Below are 18,354 nucleotides of genomic sequence, written 5' to 3' on the forward strand. Positions count from 1 at the left end.
ACACACACACACACACACACACACACACACACACACACACACACACACACACACACACACACACACACACACACACACACACACACACACACACACACACACACACACACACACACACACACACACACACACACACACACACAGCACCATGCATTAAGGGGACCAAAATAACAGGCACCTGTTGCTCTAACCACAATTTCTACTACAAGGGCCAAATTAGAGCGTCGCCCTAGCAACAGCAAATTGAATCACCGTGTGCAATGATGGCCTAGAAATACGCCTTTACTTTAAACATGAACACAAACCTATGATGTGCTTCATACAAAAATCAGCATCAGTATGAACATTGAATGATGTTGAGAGAAAAAAGAAGCCTTGTTTTCATCTGAGATGCTGATGGTGCTGCATGCATTTAATGTTTGAATTGAGTTAACCTATCACCCAGGGTTATTGAAAATGTTAGCAATGCAATCTGACTTTTAGATTATCCAACTGATTTCTGACAAAAGGATTTATCAATCCACCCTTAGGTTTCGATGGTCAGTGGACATACCATACCCATGGAGTATCATCAACCAAGTATACAGAGAGTCCCAAGGAGACCTGCCTAAGGGTAAGTAAGGGCTATTCTTTAGTTGCAGGCAAACTATAAGGCCTGCAATACAATGACCACAGTAGCTACAGTATGATGAGATATATAGATTTGAAGCATGTGTGGCCCTTGAGATTCACCTAGTGTTCCAGCTAAGCTGTTAACGCTGAGGTAAGCATTACACGGAAATGTAGGCCATTCTGTTTTTACTCTTGCTTCCATAGTAAAGCTATGCTATCACATATTAGGTTGGGTTAATCATGTTACATTTGGGAGTTTTTAAAACCCATAGTGCAAGTAGCAAAACCTATCAGTTGAAGTTGTAGTGTAGACTAGTAATGGCTGCCGTTTTACAGTATCCTAACCAATTGTGCTATTTTGTGTGTTTTTGCATTATTTTATTTTGTACATAATGTCTCTGCCATTGTCTCTTATGACCGAAAAATGCTTTTAGATATCAGGACAGCGATTACTCATCTCGTACTGGAAGAAACATTTTTATTTAACTCGTCGGACGCGAAGGATTTACTACAGACACTGACAAGGCCCAAATCCCCTTGATTCGCATGAGAAAGAGACGGAGATATCGGGGAGGATCCGATGGCGAGTGGGTAACCTGCCTCTACCATCAGTCCTATTAGCCAACGTACAACCATTGTATAACAAAACAAACAAACTACGATCACGACAGTCCTACCAACGGGACATTAAAAGTTGTAATATCTTATGTTTCACCGAGTCGTGGCTGGACAACGACATGAATAACATACAGCTGGCGGGGTTTATGCTGCATCAGCAAGATAGAACAGCTGCCTCCGGTAAGACAAGGGGTGGCGGACTGTGCATATTTGTAAACAACAGCTGGTGCATGAAATCTAATAGCACGGAAGTCTCAATGTTTTGCTCGCCTGAGGTAGAGAATCTCATGATAAGCAGTGACCACACTATTTACCAAGAGAGTTTAATGTATATTCTTCGTAGCTGTCTATTTAATAATAACTCAATGAGAGGTATACAGCCAAAAGCAAACAGGAAAATTTAGAGGCGCTCTTATCCAAAGCGACTTACAGTCATGTTTGACCTCATTTCTACCAGCATGTTAAATGTGCAAGCAAAAGAAAAAAAATCTCTAGACCACCTTTACACCACACATAGAGACATGTACAAACCTCTAGACCACCTTTACTCCACACACAGAGACACGTACAAACCTCTAGACCACCTTTACTCCACACACAGAGACATGTACAAACCTCAGGGAACCTTTACTCCTCACGTTTGACACTCAAATTTCTACCAGCATTTACACCACACAAGAGACAAAAAAATCTCTAGACCACCTTTACACCACACATAGAGACATGTACAAACCTCTAGACCACCTTTACTCCACACACAGAGACACGTACAAACCTCTAGACCACCTTTACTCCACACACAGAGACATGTACAAACCTCTAGACCACCTTTACTCCTCACACAGAGACACGTACAAACCTCTAGACCACCTTTACACCACACACAGAGACACATACAAACCTTTAGACCACCTTTACACCACACACAGAGACACGTACAAACCTCTAGACCACCTTTACTCCACACACAGAGACACGTACAAACCTCTAGACCACCTTTACTCCACACACAGAGACACGTACAAACCTCTAGACCACCTTTACTCCACACACAGAGACACACGTACAAACCTCTAGACCACCTTTACACCACACACAGAGACACGTACAAACCTCTAGACCACCTTTACTCCACACACAGAGACACGTACAAACCTCTAGACCACCTTTACTCCACACACAGAGACACGTACAAACCTCTAGACCACCTTTACTCCACACACAGAGACACGTACAAACCTCTAGACCACCTTTACTCCACACACAGAGACACGTACAAACCTCTAGACCACCTTTACTCCACACACAGAGACACGTACAAACCTCTAGACCACCTTTACTCCACACACAGAGACACGTACAAACCTCTAGACCACCTTTACTCCACACACAGAGACACGTACAAACCTCTAGACCACCTTTACTCCACACACAGAGACACGTACAAACCTCTAGACCACCTTTACTCCACACACAGAGACACGTACAAACCTCTAGACCACCTTTACTCCACACACAGAGACACGTACAAACCTCTAGACCACCTTTACTCCACACACAGAGACACGTACAAACCTCTAGACCACCTTTACTCCACACACAGAGACACGTACAAACCTCTAGACCACCTTTACTCCACACACAGAGATGCGTACAAACCTCTAGACCACCTTAGACCACTTTACTCCACACACAGAGACACGTACAAACCTCTAGACCACCTTTACTCCACACACAGAGACACGTACAAACCTCTAGACCACCTTTACTCCACACACAGAGACGCGTACAAACCTCTAGACCACCTTTACTCCACACACAGAGATGCGTACAAACCTCTAGACCACCTTTACTCCACACACAGAGACACGTACAAACCTCTAGACCACCTTTACTCCACACACAGAGACACATACAAACCTCTAGACCACCTTTACTCCACACACAGAGACACGTACAAACCTCTAGACCACCTTTACTCCACACACAGAGACACGTACAAACCTCTAGACCACCTTTACTCCACACACAGACAAACCTCTAGACCACCTTTACTCCACACACAGAGACACGTACAAACCTCTAGACCACCTTTACTCCACACACAGAGACGCGTACAAACCTCTAGACCACCTTTACTCCACACACAGAGATGCGTACAAACCTCTAGACCACCTTTACTCCACACACAGAGACACGTACAAACCTCTAGACCACCTTTACTCCACACACAGAGACACGTACAAACCTCTAGACCACCTTTACTCCACACACAGAGACACGTACAAACCTCTAGACCACCTTTACACCACACACAGAGACACGTACAAACCTCTAGACCACCTTTACTCCACACACAGAGATGCGAACAAACCTCTAGACCACCTTTACTCCACACACAGAGATGGGAACAAACCTCTAGACCACCTTTACTCCACACACAGAGATGGGAACAAACCTCTAGACCACCTTTACTCCACACACAGAGATGGGTACAAACCTCTAGACTACCTTTACTCCACACACAGAGATGCGTACAAACCTCTAGACCACCTTTACTCCACACCCAGAGATGGGTACAAACCTCTAGACCACCTTTACTCCACACACAGAGATGCGTACAAAGCTCTCTCTTGCCCTCCATTTGGCAAATATGGCCATAATTATATCCTCCTGATTCCTGCTTACAAGAAAAAACTAAAACAGGAAGCACCAGTGACTTGGTCAATAAAGAAGTGGTCAGATGAAGCAGATGCTAAGCTATGGGACTTTTTGCTAGCACAGACTGGAATATGTTCTGGGATTCTTCCAATGGCATTGAGGAGAACATCACATCAGTCACTGGCTTCGTCAATAAGTACATCGATGATGTCGTCCCCACAATGACTGTATGCACATACTCCAACCAGAAGCCATGGATTACAGGCAACATCTGCACTGAGCTAAAGGGTAGAGCTGCTGCTTTCAAGACTCCAACTCAGAAGCTTCTAAGAAATCGCTCTATGCTCTCAAACGAAACATCAAATGGGCAAAGCATCAATACAGGACTAAGTTTGAATCGTACTACACCGGCTCCGACACTCATCAGATGTGGCAGGGCTTGCAAACTATTACAGACTATAAAGGGAAGCACAGTCACGAGCTGCCCAGTGACACAAGCCCTCCAGACGAGCTAAATGACTTCTATGTTAGTTTTGAGGCAAGCAACACTGATGCATGCAAGAGAGCATAAGCTGTTCTGGATGACTGGTTCTCCGTAGCCTATGTGAGTAAGACCTTTAAGCAGGTTAACATTCACAAATTGTTTAACGTGGGTCAAACGTTTCGGGTAGCCTTCCACAAGCTACCCACAACAACTTGAGTGAATTTTGGCCCATTCCCCCTGACAGAGCTGGTGTAACTGAGTCCGGTTTCTAGGGCTCCTTGATCGCACATGATTTTTTAGTTCTGCCCACAAATTATCTATAGGGTTGAGTTCTGGGCTTTGTGATGGCCACTCCAATACCTTGATTTTGTTGTCCTTAAGCCATTGTGCCACAACTTTTAAAGTATGCTTGGGGTCATTGTCCATTTGGAAGACCCATTTGCGAACAAGCTTTAACTTCCTGACTGATGTCTTGAGATGTTGCTTCAATATATCTACATAATGTTCCTTCTCATGATGCCATCTATTTTGTGAAGCGCACCAGTCCCTCCTGCAGCAAAGCACCTCCACACATAACGATGGTCATTACGGCCAAACAGTTTTAAAAAACTGTTTAACAGACCAGAGGACATTTCTCCAAAAAGTATGATATTAGTCCCCATGTGCAGTTGGAAACCATAGTCTGGCTTTTTTATGGCAGTTTTGGAGCAGTGGCTTCTTCCTTGCTGAGTGGCCTTTCAGGTTATGTTGATACAGGACTCGTTTAACTGTGGATATAGATAATTGTGTACCTGTTTCCTCTAGCATCTTCACAGGGTCCTTTGCTGTTGTTCTGGGATTGATTCACACTTTTCACACCAAAGTACATTCATCTCTAGGAGACATAACACGTCTCCTTCCTGAGTGGTATGGCGGCTGCGTGGTCCCATGGTGTTTGCACTTGTGTTCTATTGTTTGTACAGATGAACATGGTACCTTCAGGCATTTGGGAATTCTGCAATTTTGTCTCCTCGCCAGGAGAGGGTGTGTAAACTTAACCTGGGGAAAAGGTGATTTACTGTAAATGTCTCCTCACCAGGAGAGGGTGTGTAAACTTAACCTGGGGAAAAGGTGATTTACTGTAAATGTCTCCTCGCCAGGAGAGGGTGTGTAAACTTAACCTGGGGAAAAGGTGATTTACTGTAAATGTCTCCTCGCCAGGAGAGGGTGTGTAAACTTAACCTGGGGAAAAGGTGATTTACTGTAAATGTCTCCTCGCCAGGAGAGGGTGTGTAAACTTAACCTGGGGAAATGGTGATTTACTGTAAATGTCTCCTCGCCAGGAGAGGGTGTGTAAACTTTACCTGGGGAAAAGGACAAAACAAATTGATCAGAAATATCTTCTCTTCTGATTATGTGATTCAGATGATCATCATCAGTCGATCAGAAAATCTTGAAAACAAGGTCATATCGTGGCCAATGCCTTTGTGTTCGAATGACTATTTTTGTCATGAGAATCTAAAAGTTAGATTCATCATCGATGAGAGAAGTTGTTTGTCTTGTCTTTTTATCCACGCCTTCCATAGTTGGTGTCAACCTTTCAATTTCTGTTTGAATTTAGGACTTTTGAGTTCCTGCTTACAACGACACCATCTTGGCCCCTGCTCACAATGACACCATCTTGGCCTCTGCTCACAATGACGCCATCTTGGCCTCTGCTGATAACGACGCCATCTTGGCCACTGCTTACAACGACGTTGTCTTGGCTCCTGCTTACAACGACACCATCTTGGCCTCAGGAAATCTTGCCGCAGACGGGACGAGAGAGGTGAGATGACTCCAGTGAGCTGTTGCTGGCTTAGCGCACCTTCCCTCATCATGTATGACTAGTCATTCTAAACAATTATACAAATAACCTAGCCTACCTGTTGGCAGTTATCCACTTCATGGGGTAGGTAAATAAGTTCTGACTCATCATTAGCCTACCTGTTAGAAAATAGCACATTTATTTCACAGGGCTCTGACATTACATTCACAATACAGAAATCTGTATTGGCTTGTTTATTGTTTACTCCATGTGTAACTCTGTGTTTTTGTCTGTGTCACACTGCTTTGCTTTATCTTGGCCAGGTTGCAGTTGCAAATGAGAACTTGTTCTCAATTAGCCTACATGGTTAAATAAAGGTGATATAAAAAAATAAAAAAATAAAATAGAATTGAGAAAATCTTAGATAAAATAGCTTATTGCCATATCATGTCATGTGTCTGTGAGGGAAGTTTCGGAAACTTCTTCTTACAAGTAGTTAACAATATCACTAAGTCATGTAGTTGAAATTATGTTACCTGCTTATCAATGCTTTGTGCTTTTCACCACAAAAACTGGTAGTGGTTATCTGAACTTGTCTGGTGAGGTAGGGGCTCCTCTAGTGGTGTGTTTGAGAATTGCACCATGTGGAAGGGGGCCCTCTGTCAGATTTGTTTTACATTACATCTCCAGGGGCAAACCTCAATGACATCCTATGATTCAATTTAGAAAATAAGTGAGCATTTTATGTGTGTGTGTGTCTGTATCTGTGAACGAGAGAGGGTAGGATCTACAGGACCCTCGTTTACAACAAATGGAAGCTCATTGGAAGCATATGTTCTGCATTGAGCTGTGCTGTGCAGGGGGTGGAGAGAGAGTGAGCTGCTATTGTGAATGAGCATGTTGCTTATGAGAGAAAGACAAAAAACACAGTTTGAAGGGGGTTTGCTGGTAGCTGGGAGGGCATGAGAATGTAATCCCCTACTACGTAAATCAAGCAATTTACTAAGTCCATGGGAACGCAGGAGGGGGATGATGTTTTTGAGTGGGCTCAATCTAAACCACATTGTCCAATAAACAATATAGTTACATCAAACCATAAATGTGGACATGATCTCTGCCTCGCTATGACCACAACGATCTGCTATCCAGTGTCAGTCACCCAGAGCTTTCTGACACTCATAAATATAATGCAGATGGTCTGAATATGGACTGTAACCGTTGTGGTGGTGTGTAGGGTTATTACATGATGGTTCCCATTTGGTTATTTGTGGTGAAGTGCATTTATGGCTTTTCTCATCGTCAATCTAAAGGGAAATATAAGACCTAAAAATTATTTTACAAATCTAATATTTGCTGGATAGTCTAATCTACCCATAAACCCAAACATACATCAAATTAAAGCTCTCCTTCTTCGTTGTGTGATAACGTGACATTCTATTAATTTCCTTTGTTTCATTACTCCCCAACCCCCCACTGTCTCCTGAAGGAGAACACATGAGAACGCATGAGAACATAAGGCCAGTGGATTTAACATCTACGTCTCTACTGCCACTCAGATTTATATACTTTCATAAAACTGGCCCAAACAGTCTGGAAGGCTCAAATCTCCCACTCTCACTTTTGGTCTGCTGCCAGGAAAGTAATGGTTAAGGCTCACAAAAAGAGACAATACTTTTCCTTTATTACTATAAATTAGAGGAACAGGTGAAGAAAGTGGGGCAGAAAAAGCAATAAAATGGATGAATGATATGAAAAGGGGAGTCGGAAAAAATAGAGATATTAGGCTGGGATGGACACATTAGGTCCGGAAGTGAAGCAACCCCCCTCTTCCTCCCCTCTTCCTCCCCCTCATCCTCCCCCTCATCCTCCTCCCTCCTCCTCACAACCTCCTCCTCCTCCTATTCACTCCTCCCCCTCCCTTGTACTCTGCCTCCCCCTCCTCCTCTACCTCCTCCTCAGCACACTGAACTCTGGGCCTCATCAGAGTAGAGCTACATCTCTCTCTCTCTCTCTCTCTCTCTCTCTCTCTCTCTCTCTCTCTCTCTCTCTCTCTCTCTCTCTCTCTCTCTCTCTCTCTCTCTCTCTCTCTCTCTCTCTCTCTCTCTCTCTCTCTCTCTCTCTCTCTCTCTCCCCCTGTAATGTGAAGCAGCTGGCGCTTCAAGGGTGTAGGAGAACCAGACAGACCATTCATAACCCTCCAGTGGGTTTAAATGAAGGCTGTTCCACTACTAGGCCAGGGGAGTGTGGGAGGAGGATGGGGGGGTAAACTCCCCCACCCCCCGTCCGATGAATATGATATCTCAGACAAGTGACTTCGACTTTAACTTAATTTCTTCTCATTTGTTTTAAGCTTCCTCCAATCTTTTCATATTCCCTTTCCAGCCATAGAATTATATTGTAAAGAAGGTAAATTACATGAGTAGAGTAGTGGTTTGAGAGTAACAAACCAGACCGATAAATACTATGTGAAATGCCTGCTGTGTTAGTAACATTCATAGACCCTGAAAACACTACTGCTTTTCAGTGTTCTGAACTGACCCACCACACTCCTAGAGCTGAACCTCACATTCTGGGGTAGTACTACTCGGTCTCATAAAGATACACACGTTTACAGCATCTATCACAGTGTCGGGTATCACTCCACTGAGTCATTGTTTGATGGCATTTGAACTTAATACAAAAAACATGTTTCCATAAAATACTTATTGTTGTGTGAGGAGTAAAGTCAGGCAAAGTTAAGGGCAAACTCTGTCGTTCGTCAGCTATTGTCGGAAGATAAAATCCAGATCTCTGTTTCCAAGGTTACCCCCCCCAAAAAAATGATGTGTAATAGTCGTAGTGAGCCAGGTGATCTAAAGTGTCACCTCAGCCTACCCAAATCTCCCCTGCTGTTCACAAGCAGCAATCATGGGCCCTGAAGCATTTCATTTACTGTCTGCTGGGGCCTCAGTGAGGAGTGGGGTTGTAGAAAATTGAAATAAACTTTTATGTGGCCCTACCTAACAGGGTTAATGGATCCCATATGTTGTGATGTGTTGTGAGGGACAGACAGGGCATGGCATGGCAGAGAGAGGGAGAGGGAGGAGTCTCAGGGGAGTGTTCTCCATCTTGTTTTCTCTCAGGGTGGACAGTGTAACCTGAGCTGCTGAAATTGCTCTGGAGAAACAACCTCTACACTCTGAGGTCAGATCAATGGGATGCCAATAAATGACTACTTTGGCGACACAGACACAAACATGTATATTCACACACACACACACACACACACACACACACACACACACACACACACACACACACACACACACACACACACACACACACACACACACACACACACACACACACACACACACACACACACACACACACACACACACACACACACACACACACACACACACACACACACACACGTTTTCAGGGTGAAAGGGTTGGGATCCTGGGTTTGTCGTAAACCTCCTACATTCTCTGCTACAGCAGTGGTGTGTGCTAAGCCTAGCTAAGCCTTTGATATTTCCCACGTAGTAACTCTGTGGTTCCTAACCCAGCCTCAGGAATGCCTTCACCAAACACATATCACAACATGTCACTGCTTTGCCATGTGGTGATCTGATTCATGTCAAATTCTATTAACCTTCACTAGATCACTTACAGAACCATAGGAGTCACCTAAATGTTTCCTCAAGCCACAACACATTGGATCTCTCCATGTCCACACTGTAAACACCAATGTGCTGTCATGACTCAAAACTTTGACGGAAACCTGTTGCTCTTAATCTGAGTACAGTTACTTAAAGTCATGTTGCAGTCATTCCTCAAACCGATAGAGTCACTGTGACCCTGTAGGGGGTCCAGATTTAAATTGTATCAGTTTGAACATTTTGAGTAACACCACCACTAAGCCACACCTCCAATATCATACCAGTCTGCTTTGGCTTTTCGAATGAATTGTATTTGTTAGTGACAGAGACATGGTTGTTGAATTCATTCATTTTCAGTCTTGTGGCCTTCAACAAGTGAGTTCCTAGGTGAATTGTATCATTGTAATTACTCATTATGACATTCCATATATTTTGGGGCCTTGCAAAATTCTGATCACTTTCCAAAAATTCAGATTTTCCAGAAATCATGGTTGAAGTTTTTGCAAACCAGGATTTCTGGAAAACAACATCATTTTGCAGCCATCTTCAAGTCACATTCTTTGGGCTTCAAAGTGATGTGTAATTCCTATTGGAATCCAACCAGAGTTAGGATATACAACAGTTGACCTTTTTATTCACCCTCAACCTGCATTCATGCTGATAGCCAGGGTTAGGAACAGTGTGCCATTTAAACTGGAACAAGCATTTCAGTAACGGGTGCAAAAAATGTATCTAAAAGATTGGATTAGTTTAGAAAAATGCATATTATTTATTTTTGTGTAGCATCAGATTAATCAATCAATCACTCAATGTACATGTAAAAACACAGATATGAAAAACAATTCAAAAAAGTGTGCTGGGAAAATAGTTCATTTGTTATCATAACTTAAATGTAGTTGATGTGACTTCTCATTTAGTTTTTAGTCAGTACTATGTAACATTTTAAGTAGTAATTACTTTTCGTTGACTTTGAGTTCAACTTACTAGAAGTATTTGAGTTAAAAATGCCTTGGGGTTTACATTGCATGTACAACCGTACGTAGTATAGGGCTGAGGGTATTGAGAAGAGTTCAGCTAGAGTTGACGATGAGATCAAATCAAATTGTATTTATCACATGCGCCGAATATAACAGGTGTTGTATTCACCTTACAGTGAAATGCTTACTTACAAGCCCTTAACCAACAATGCAGTTTTAAGAAAATACCTAAATAAACTAAGATAAAAGAATAACAAATAATTAAAGATACAAAGATACATTAGGCCTCTTCTCTTGGTTTTCAGGCTGTCCTCTTCCTGTATTGTCCAGTCCTGGGGCGAGCAAGCCCCACCTTGGCTCTGTGCCAAGAATGCTGGAGCTGCTGGGTGTTGCGATGGGTGATTTCCTGTCAGAGGGGTCTTCTCATAGTCGTAACATGACCCCCCCACAGTCCAAAAACAACCGCTGTCACCGCAGGAGCTGATGCTGTGAAGCCAGAGGGGCACTAACATAGCTTGCTTCCTTCGTGAGAGGATGCTCTCGGCACTGATAGTGACTTTACGTAGGCTACCCATTCAGTGTCTCACCACTGCTGCTGCTGGGTGCCACTCTGAGCATCTGGTAGAGCCGCTGGTGCCTACAGTATTAGCTAAAAGCTGTGCAATGTCTGAATGGGTGCTGAAACCCACTGCGTGTTTGTGATTCTTGTCATTGTTGATCACAAACACAATCAATTGATGACACTGGAGAGCACTGCTCTGGCATTTGAGCCATTTTCATGTTGCTTCTCTGGCCAAGATATTGGACACATAATTGATGCCTATTTGGATAATTCCGTTAGATCTCGTTCCTCACTCAATGAGAAGAAAATGTACAAACTAATGAAATATTTACTGTGTTATCCTCTTCATATTTTGTTCAGTGTGATTCTCTGAAGAACCGTCTTGCTGTTTGTTTTTGTTAGGATGGGAGATTGGACTCTGTGGTTTCACAGTTTCTCTGTACTTTGACCTCAACTCAGCAGCTATATCAAGACAGAATTATATTCAATCAACACTTTCATCAATGTGCTATGACTTGAGTGAGGGCGAGAGTCAGCCCTTGGATTTGATCACAAGCGCTTGCAGGGGACTGGGGCCTGTGGATGCTGTATCAGAACGATAAGCAAGGGATCTGGGGAAGGTAGCACGCTTTGAAAAATCTGACCTCAATTATATCCACGGACCTTCCTTCTTGATATGGGGAGAGAGGCGTATTTATGAAGGTTTGTCTTCAGGGAGTTGATTCGCTCCAGATAGAGGACATTTCACAGCCATTACAGGGTCATTTGGGTGTCACTTGGCCAGTGTTATTCCGACCACTCCAAAACCACATTCAAAATAGCATGGAGGTGGATATGCAAAACTAATAGACGTTGCCCCCTCTAGAGGTTCACTTCTGAGGGAAAGGAGAGAAAGAAAGAAAACAAGTGGTGAAGTGGTGGCTCAGAATGAGAAAGGTCAATAATGAAATAAATCTGCCCACAGCTTTTGTGTAATGAACGCAGATCTGATTTATTTTCCGCATGGCTCTGTAGTTCTGTCTTGGTGCAGAACAGTGCAGGCTCTGTTCAGTGCCACACTCAGAGGCCAGGTGTGGGACAGCGCGGCTGAAACAGTTAAAAGTAAATGGAGACCGGTGGAAATGGATCCCCCTCTAAATAACGTGGCCTAGGTTTTTTTAAAGGTTTACCAGGGGAACAGAGCTGGTAATTTCTGTCTGGTCAGAGCACAGCCGCAGCATCTACAATGGTTCGGTTCAGTCGTTGAACTTTTTGCCCAAACAAAGTTATATTTATCCTCATTATATAATAGACATGGCAGAAATACAAAAATGCATTTGTTTTCATATTATAACTTCACTTTTAGTGTATAAAACACTAGCCTGGACTGAAATATGTGGAATTTGTTTCAAATATAATATTTTATGACCTTTAAAATATATGATAGATAAAAGCTATTATATTATAGATATCTATAATATTCTAATCTATTATAGATAAAATAATTAGCAAGAAGAAAACACTGACTGTTTCTGACACGGTCAAACAACATCAACTCTAAATCAGGCCATGGCAATCCTGATATGAGGCTAGAGTAAAAATAACTAAAAACAATCAATGAGGGAGAAATATCATGGACACATCTACTGAGATTATCAAGGAATGTAAACATGATAAGCTCAAGTGCATGAACTCTTGCCTGGACCTTTTGGCCCAATGCAACCTCTGTTTACAGACCTAAATAGGAGAGTACACTAGATGGGGGTTGCCAGTTAGAACGGCCAGTTCCCTGGACCTTATAATGAGCTGCCTTCCTCTCTTACCCCCTGGACCTGGCAACACAGCATCCATCTTGGTTGTCTGCCACTGAGGGGAGTGAGAGATAGGGAGGCCAACACTGCAACATTGGAACACTGAGGAGATCCGGTCAGTCTCATAACGACCCACATTCCAGACTATTGGAGCTGTTGATGATCACCAAAGATCATCCAACTGCTTTTATATGATTTATACTGGGAAGATAACTGATTTTATATTATTTATACTGGGAAGATAACTGCTTTTATATGATTTATACTGGGAAGATAACTGCTTTTATATGATTTATACTGGGAAGATAACTGCTTTTATATGATTTATACTGGGAAGATAACTGCTTTTATATGATTTATACTGGGAAGATAACTGCTTTTATATGATTTATACTGGGAAGATAACTGCTTTTATATGATTTATACTGGGAAGATAACTGCTTTTATATGATTTATACTGGGAAGATAACTGCTTTTATATGATTTATACTGGGAAGATAACTGCTTGTATATGATTTATACTGGGAAGATAACTGCTTTTATATGATTTATACTGGGAAGATAACTGCTTTTATATGATTTATACTGGGAAGATAACTGCTTTTATATGATTTATACTGGGAAGATAACTGCTTTTATATGATTTATACTGGGAAGATAACTGCTTTTATATGATTTATACTGGGAAGATAACTGCTTTTATATGATTTATACTGGGAAGATAACTGCTTTTATATGATTTATACTGGGAAGATAACTGCTTTTATATGATTTATACTGGGAAGATAACTGCTTTTATATGATTTATACTGGGAAGATAACTGCTTTTATGTGATTTATACTGGGAAGATAACTGCTTTTATATGATTTATACTGGGAAGATAACTGCTTGTATATGATTTATACTGGGAAGATAACTGCTTTTATATGATTTATACTGGGAAGATAGCCATGAAATAAAGGCAAATGTTAAGTCCCACGATGAAGTATAAAATAGTCAGGAACCTGGTAGTGTTTCTACCTATGGTTATAACACTGTTGTAAAGGATTGAACTGTATGAAGATTATTACACTTTCTGAACGGCAACTAAATCTAACCTAAGTGGAGCTCAGGCATAGACCTTGGAGATGTGTAACCTGCGTCGATGTGTAACCTGCGTCACCACAGAAGGCCAGTGCAGTGGGATAAAGACAGGGAAATAAAAGCAGAAACCTGTGAGTGGCCCTGTCTTTACTACCTGTCATAGATGGTGTCACCTTTCACAGTCTGTGTCTTTGGGGTGATGTAAACTCTGCAGGTGGCTCTGTGGGCACATAAAGCATGTGAGCTGAGAGCTTGTCTCTTCAACGTGGAAAAGGCCTGGTGATAAAGTGGCCTTGAGGACCTGCACAACAATCTGAAATGAGTTATAGAGAAAATAACGTCTCATTCAACCCATCTTCAGCACTGTACTCTCCTTGTCAACAACAGGGAACAATTGCACAATACTGGAATGCCTAGAGCTACAAGCCTTTTTATATCTCAAATTATGCTTTGTTCCAAAGTGACAAATTAACTCTTTTGGTGAATTGAGTGCAACCCCGAAAGTGCTGGCAGACGCTCAAAAATGTTGAAAGATGTAGCAGTTTGTCTTTTGCTTGGGGATACGTTCTAAAGCTGACAGAATCAAACAGAGACAAAATGGGACAAACTAGGAAGAGTGTGATCTACTTAAAATCATGACTGCATGTCCTCAGTGTGTGGCTGTCTGACTGGCTGGAGATCCATTTAAACCACGTCACCCTCTCAACCACGTCACCCTCTCAGCAGCTTATTGCTGCCCCCTATCAAACAATGTGCCTCCCTGCAGGCCTTGGTCCATTTAATGGGTTAGACACACTTATCAGGCTTTTAAATAATCAAAGTAAATAAAACTTAGAAATCAGGTTGAACTGTTTTGCCTTGTGTTGGAGTACCAGCCCAGAATACTCAATCATGACATTAGTTCTCGATTCTTTGGGACCAGCCAAGCCTGTTTCCACAGTCATTCATCCAACTGCCAACGCAGCATTTGTGCGACCCAATGTGTCTTTCATTTGGGTCCACTCTGCTCAAACACACGTCAGCCAAAATATGAGGCCCGCTGCTCCAACAGAAACAGACTGTGTTCTAGCCATCAGGTGTGCTGTGTACCTCACTGGCTCTTGTCTCAGTGACCCTAAACTAAGTCGGACAGGACCACGTTCTGAACTCTTAACACCACTCCTGCCATGGCCTCATGGTCACACAGTATCCAGTTCAAGAGTTGGACCAGTTTGTTGAAGAAAGAGTCACAATTAACTGAATTTTAACTAGCAGCCAGGCTACTCCCTATCCCTCCTATCCATCAGTTTATATTGATCCCGATGTTTGTCTTTATCCATTGTTTCCAGTGAAGACAGACCCTACTAACCCACGTACAACAGAGGGTAAGTAGTGTGTGAGGAAGCCAGCAGAAAGGCTACTGACCTGTCTGTTGTCCTATAGGGAGTAGTGACTGGGTGAGTACGTACATGCTACACTACAGCAGTCTGAGCCACAAGCAGACCGACTGATAATGGAGCAGGGAGTGGCAGCCTCAACCCAGGGCTTGTGGGTGTAGCGTGACTCTCTCTCTGACAGACCCAGATGCTGTGAGTATCCAGTGGAAATCTCCCTGGCGAGACTCAGCAGACAGTCTGTAGATATTAGCCCCCAGTTTACCATGGTGGGGGTGGGGGGGACACATCAAGGGAAGTGCAAATCAGGCTAGGGTAGCATTATTAGGGCTCCCGAGTGGCACAGCGGTCTAAGGCACTGCATCTCAGTGAAAGAGGCGTCACTACAGTCCCTGGTTTGAATCCAGGCTGTACCATATCCGACCGTGATTGGGAGTCCCACAGGGCGGCGCACAATTGGTCCGGGTTTGGCAGGGGTAGGCGTCATTGTAAATAATCTTTTTTTTTTATCTGACTTGCCCAGTTAAATAAAGGTTAAACATATTCATAATAATAGGCGGTGTGTTGGGTGTGTTGGGTGTATTTTTCTGTGTACGTTTGTGTGTATGTCTATATGTGACCATGGAAACAGCTTTTACAGTACATGTTTGTCTTTGCCTCCTTGTTTATAACCTAAGGGATGAGAAAATCAAGTCAGAATATGGACAGCCTCTGTTTAAGGAATGCAATCCAACAAAACGTGAGAGAGCCACAAGTCTGCAGCCAGATCTGAACATCTGCACTGACAGTGATTTATTATAGGGACAGAAATATGACTTTAGACTGGGGACTTAATGATGGGATATTAATAAGGAGAATATCAGGACAAACTTAGCTTGTTTGGATGAGATAAAAAAACTGACATCTTTACAGGTGATAGAAAGGAAGAAATGTACAATGGATGTTGGAATAGTTGAATGGAGTAACATTGCTGTTAGTGGAATGGATACTTACATTGCTGTGAGATATCTCTAGGTTACCGATCCTCCACCAAATTTCACAGTGGAATTTCGTGGAGGATCGGTGATGATCTGGGGGTGCTTCAGCAAGGCTGGAATCGGGTAGATTTGTCTTTGTGAAGGACGAATGAATCAAGCCACGTACAAGGTTGTCCTGGAAGAAAACTTTCTTCCTTCTGCTCTGACAATGTTCCCCAACTCCGAGGATTGGTTTTTCCAGCAGGACAATGCTCCTTGCCACACAGCCAGGTCAATCAAGGTGTAGATGGAGGACCACCAGATCAAGACCCTGGCATGGCCAGCCCAATCTCCAGACCTGAACCCCACTGAAAACCTCTGGAATGTGATCAAGAGGAAGACTGATGGTCACAAGCAATCGAACAAAGCCGAGCTGCTTGAATTTTTGCGCCAGGCGTGGCATTAAGACACCCAACATCAATGTGAAAGACTGGTGGCGAGCATGCCAAGACGCAGGAAAGCTGTGATTGAAAATCAGGGTTATTCCACCAAATATTGATTCCTGAACTCTTCCTAAGTTAATAAAACATTTGTATTGTGTTGTTTAAAAATAAATATTAACTTATTTTCTTAGCATTATTTGAGGTCTGACAACACTGCATCTTTTTTGTTATTTTGACAAGTTGTCATTTTCTGCAAATAAATGCTCCAAATTACAATATTTTGGGGGGAATTTAGGAGAAATGTTGTCAGTAGTTTATATAATTAAACAAAAATATAATTTGACCCATGAATACCTATAAATAGTAAAACCAGAGAAACTGACAATTTTGCAGTAGTCTCTTAATTTTTTCCAGAGTGGTATATATATATACACATTCTGCTTTTTGGTAAAGGAATATAATTCAGCAAAATGTGCTTCATTTAGGATATCTGTTCCCAAGTATTCCCACTACTAAAAAAGAGACATATGTGATCGTGTCTCAATGTAATCAAGGTATGAAGTTATTATTATTTCCAAATACAATTTATTTTTGGGCTTAGTTGTGTTAAATTTGCAGTGTACAAATCATTATTATTATGTTCCGCTTACCCCCCCCCCCCCCCCCCCCCCCCCCCAGCAGTTATGACACTTTAGGATGAGTAGTTAACATTATAACCTGTTTAAACATAGTAGCATACCTTAATTTGACCGACACTTCATTTATCCAGGTGATTTGACAAGTGAAAAAAAAGGTCTGGAGCAACAACAACTGCACTGCGATTATTACCAGACCTCACTTTTTTTCTTTAGAAGCCAAGCAGTACAATATTGCTATTTTAGTATCCACCCAAAAAAAGGACTTTCTTTCGCATTTAAAAATGAACAACAAAGAGAGCAGAACAAGAGAAAGAGAGAGGGCGGAAGAGAGAGAGCAAGAAAGAGGAGAGAGGCTGCATCCAAGCCAGAGCAGTCCGGTTGCCAGATGTGCTCTCTGCAGCTGGGTGACAGATTCAATTAAATGTAATATCATTCTATAAATACCCATACTAGCTGCTTCTAATTAATATCAGATGATTATTCAAATGTGCGACAGATTACCCTGCGCTTATTGAGCGTTTTCCAATGAATAACCTTTCTCAGGTCAAGGGGGTGAGGGAGGGATCGGCAGTAATGTATATGTGTTTTAAATGGAGCTGACTGGGAATGGTTTTTGAGGTATTTTGGCTTGGCGGCTCAAGGACTCCCCTGGGACAGGCTTTTGTTTTTGTGGAGTCTGTCTTATTGAGCTGGTTTATGTAGAGTTTTAGGAGGAATAATACGCTG

General features: G+C 42.4%; 1 long non-coding RNA gene across 1 annotated transcript; it reads left to right on the forward strand.

Moving 5' to 3' along the window:
- The first annotated feature begins 347 nt into the window (after positions 1–347).
- Positions 348–16,021, forward strand: LOC123992658. Its single transcript, XR_006831286.1, has 3 exons — positions 348–613; positions 5,976–6,182; positions 11,088–16,021. It is a non-coding gene; the product is annotated as an uncharacterized LOC123992658 (long non-coding RNA).
- Positions 16,022–18,354: the final 2,333 nt, after the last annotated feature.

Source organism: Oncorhynchus gorbuscha, linkage group LG13, assembly GCF_021184085.1.
Source record: "Oncorhynchus gorbuscha isolate QuinsamMale2020 ecotype Even-year linkage group LG13, OgorEven_v1.0, whole genome shotgun sequence".
In the NCBI taxonomy this organism is placed as follows: Eukaryota; Metazoa; Chordata; class Actinopteri; order Salmoniformes; family Salmonidae; genus Oncorhynchus; species Oncorhynchus gorbuscha.